Source organism: Halyomorpha halys, unplaced genomic scaffold (genome assembly GCF_000696795.3).
Source record: "Halyomorpha halys isolate HHAL.00 unplaced genomic scaffold, Hhal_1.1 Scaffold136.1, whole genome shotgun sequence".
In the NCBI taxonomy this organism is placed as follows: Eukaryota; Metazoa; Arthropoda; class Insecta; order Hemiptera; family Pentatomidae; genus Halyomorpha; species Halyomorpha halys.
The window spans coordinates 520,158-524,184 of NW_027111614.1; the positions used below are offsets into that span (position 1 = coordinate 520,158).

A 4,027-nucleotide genomic window follows, 5' to 3' on the forward strand; every position below is an offset into this window, starting at 1 on the left:
GGGGAAATAACTGACATTTTTTATCCTTTTGGACTCATATACTATCATGTATTATATGAAGGCTCAATACTGGGTTGTTAATAATAATTATAAAACTAATTTTGTCGAAAGATACTTAGTTAATTTATTTTAAATAGTTATGTAAATTACAGATTCGATCTTTTATATATAGATATGTGAATCACAGTGTTTCTGTTATTCCCTGAAATACTATGGGATTCCCATGGTGCTTTGCTGAAACTATATAAACCCTCGGCACTGCAGGAAGTTTGTCATACTGCATTCAACATTAGTCAAGTGTACTTCCACCGTCAACCACCGTTTATCTTGCAAAGGTAAATTATTTTATAGTAATGTTTTATTTATAATTTCTATGAACATAACAATGCTTATTTCTTTAGATCGAAATATATAATAAATCATTGTTAATAGTCACTCAAATTTATGAATGAATTCCTAATTCATTTCTTGCTATGATAGAGGTATGTTTATATAATTATTTGATAAATGAAAAGAAATAGATAAATTTATGTTTAATTAGGTAGAAAAAAAAATTTTAATTAAAAAAATCTGTTATTTTTTGGATGTTTGGAAAAATCAGAAGTTAGTGAATGTATTTCGATATATATAATATACCTCAGGAGCCATGAGACTTGATATGTCTGTCAGCACTCAAAATAAAGGGAATTTAACTTAATATAAAGTAATTTACGTCACGTATTTTCGTAGGGATAGTAGTTTTTATGATATTCGCATATGAATATAAATTGTGCACATGAAATATAGTCCGAACAACTATAAATCAATTTATTTTAGCAAATATTATGGAAAATACTATTCCTGGTTAATATAAGTATCGTTTAACTATCTTTAATTTGAATGTTAATAGACATCTGTACGTTAAATGGTTTTTGAGATTCACTAATTTTTGATTTTTCAGTACATTTTTTACGAAATGTTGCTTTTTAACAATCTATGTCTGGTAAATTATTGAATATAAATAGTTCTATTAGGGGAGATATTTTAGTATATTTTCTCAACTTAAAACTATGTTCTCTTAGGTTTTCTAATGTTGTCGGTAGTTTTAAAGATATAGAGCTCCGAATGAAAAATTAATGTTTTTTTAATATTTTGATACAGCTGCCATATTTTATTCCTCCTAACAGTACTTGTCGGACTCATCAATTTATTTTAGTAATTATGTATAGTTTTCATTAAAGTAATAAAAAATTGGGGTAAATAACCACCTTTTTTCTTCTCTTGAGATCTTGTACTAAACAATACGCCACTGGTTGAGTAAAATATTTCAAATAATTTTAGGAATACGTTCCGAAGCCCAATATATCGTAGGTTTTGACTTCACTATTATTATTATTATAAAAAAATCTCAAATGTGTTTTTTTTCAGTTGAGTTCGAAAATTAAAATTGCACAGATATGTGTCGCTTTGTCTTAAAAACATAACATTTAATTATTTTTTTTTTTGTAGATGTCGTCGAACCAGAAAGCATACGAACAGGTTGAAAAGCATAAAAAAGAAAATGACAATGCTCAAAGGGAGGTAGCCAAAAAACTTGGCGTAGACGACGACGGGATCAAGGAAGGTAGTACAGCCGCCCAGGCGCAAGCTCATAAGGGAAACCTCAGTTCAGGAGATCCCGTCTCCCATTATCAGAGTGCTGGAATGGGCAATAAATAGTCCAATTGGATTTTGTAATGCTCCAATATATTTTCAGTTATTGTATTATCTGATAAGTGTACTGTTTACCACTTTAATTTTCAATGTTTATGTTACTCTTCAAGTTGAATTTTTCCCAATAATTTCTATATGTCTTAACTATGTTATTGTAAACTTTTCTGCATAATAAAACTTGTTTAATATAAAATTTTCTTTTATTTAGCACACCTCTAGTAATGCTTGGATAATGTAATGTTTTAATTTTAAATATAACATATAAATGCAAATAATATTAGGCTAGACATAAAAGGTTAAAGAGTATTATTTAATTTAAAATAAGTCAGTGTTACTCAATACTACCTGAATTATCATTAGCATTAACATGGTATGATTAAAATGCTTTTTAAAGGTTTGTCAACAAATGTAAAGGTAATAGAATGAGTAGAGTTTTGTTATCAGGAAAAAATGTTTGATTTGTGAATATAAAATTGTTTGGAAGCCGCGGGGTAAGGCCCGAGGCTACTGACTCCAAGGACCCGAGTCGAATCCGGCTGGGCCGAAAATTGTTTTATCTTACACTGTAGCCGTGAGTCCACTCTTGTCTCAAACCCAACTCTTTAACTCCACCCAGCCTCCTTAATTAGGTAAAAATCAAGCGGCCGAGCGTGGTTCTGACCAGATCACCTCTTGCACAACCGTTGATCTAGTAACAGTACTGAACCCCTGACCCTTCATATATACAGATATACAGATTTAATTTTTTAAAGAATTAGACATACAGATATCCACCATAAATTAATATTTTTTTTAAAAATTCTATTTATTGTTAATTACAACTGTATAAAATTGTAAACAAGTGCATTTGCTTTTAGTGATAAAATGACATGATAAAAACATGTGAAGAATAAAACCATTGATAAAACTCCAATAACATTTCTAGAGGATAAGATCTCGAGGTCTTCTTCTTTTCAGATACCTAGGAGGATTATCAGGCATAGAAGGAGAAGCCAGGTTAAAAACGAGTGAGTTTGGGTAGTTGGGAAGTTTATCATAGAAAGATTTTTATCTGGTTCTGGCCAAATTAGCAACATATGGAGTAGTTTATTACATTTATCTTCGTAGAGGTTTTAGTTTTTATGACATTTGTATCAATTTATTTTAGCAAATACTATAAAAACTACAAAGATAAACATTATAAACTAATTTATAGTTCATTAAACTAGTTTTAAGGTGAGTACTAATAGACATGTGCATATTTTATGGTTCCAGAGATATAAATTTTCTGACAAATATTTTTTTTTAGCAGCTGACATTTTTTATTTCTCCTAACTATACTTGGTAGGCTCATCAATTTTGACATAGTTATATCATATCGAAATTTGATATAAAAAATTAAATTTCTAACGGATATAGTTATGCTAATGTAAACTAAACTTCTTCATAATAAAATTTGTTTAATATAAAACTTTCTTTTATTTAACACACCTGTTTAGGATATGATTTAATGCTTTAATTTGAAATATTATATATCAACTTATAAATAATAATAATATTAGGCCTGATATAAAAGGTTAAATAGAATTATTTACATATGCATATGCATACTAACTGAGCTTCCATCTTGTAAACATTTCTAAAATATAAAATGTATTAGCTAATATCATAGTTAATAGTTAATATGAAAAAATACATATAAATAAAAAAAAATCGATAGTATAAGTGATATTAATTGTTGTTATAAAGATGTAATTCTCTAATAAAATCAGTAGTTTTTCATATAATAAATATGTTGTCCGAACAACTATAAATTGTCATCTTGTTATTAAATATGATGAAAACTACTACTCTTACGAAGATAATCGACTTAACCTATTTTATACCACATTTAGCTTTCTTTAATTTGAGTGGTATTAGGCATGTAATGGTTCCTATGCTATGCATCTATCTTCAGGATGCCAGGATAATCGCTGAAGGCAATTATCCCAAAACAGATTAATTAATTAATTTATATTGAGTCCTGGAATACTTAATAATATAATTGGATTATTTTTCAAAGGCTTTTTGTGTGTTTACCAGTTACTAGTTAAATACCTTTATATTTATAAAACATCTTACTATAAAGTATATATAATAAGGGGTATATAACTCATAAAATTTTTTTGAGGTTAATAAACTTCTAATTGGATGTAATTTATATTAAATTATCATATTATAGTACAACGTTTCGGGACCACTGCCCCATATTCAAGTACTATAGGGTGTTTTTTTAAGCCCGATAGAACTTGAAATTGTAAAAAATAACACAAAAAATTAAATTGTAATCAAAATTTTTTTTTTATTCGAAAGATCA

The 4,027-nt window shown here is 28.0% G+C and overlaps 1 long non-coding RNA gene across 1 annotated transcript; it reads left to right on the top strand.

Annotated features, from left to right (window-relative positions):
- Positions 1 to 213: 213 nt before the first annotated feature.
- LOC106678374 (uncharacterized) lies at positions 214 to 1,885 on the top strand. The gene is made up of 2 exons (XR_001342751.3): positions 214 to 335; positions 1,489 to 1,885. It is a non-coding gene; the product is annotated as an uncharacterized lncRNA (long non-coding RNA).
- The last annotated feature ends 2,142 nt before the right edge of the window (positions 1,886 to 4,027 follow it).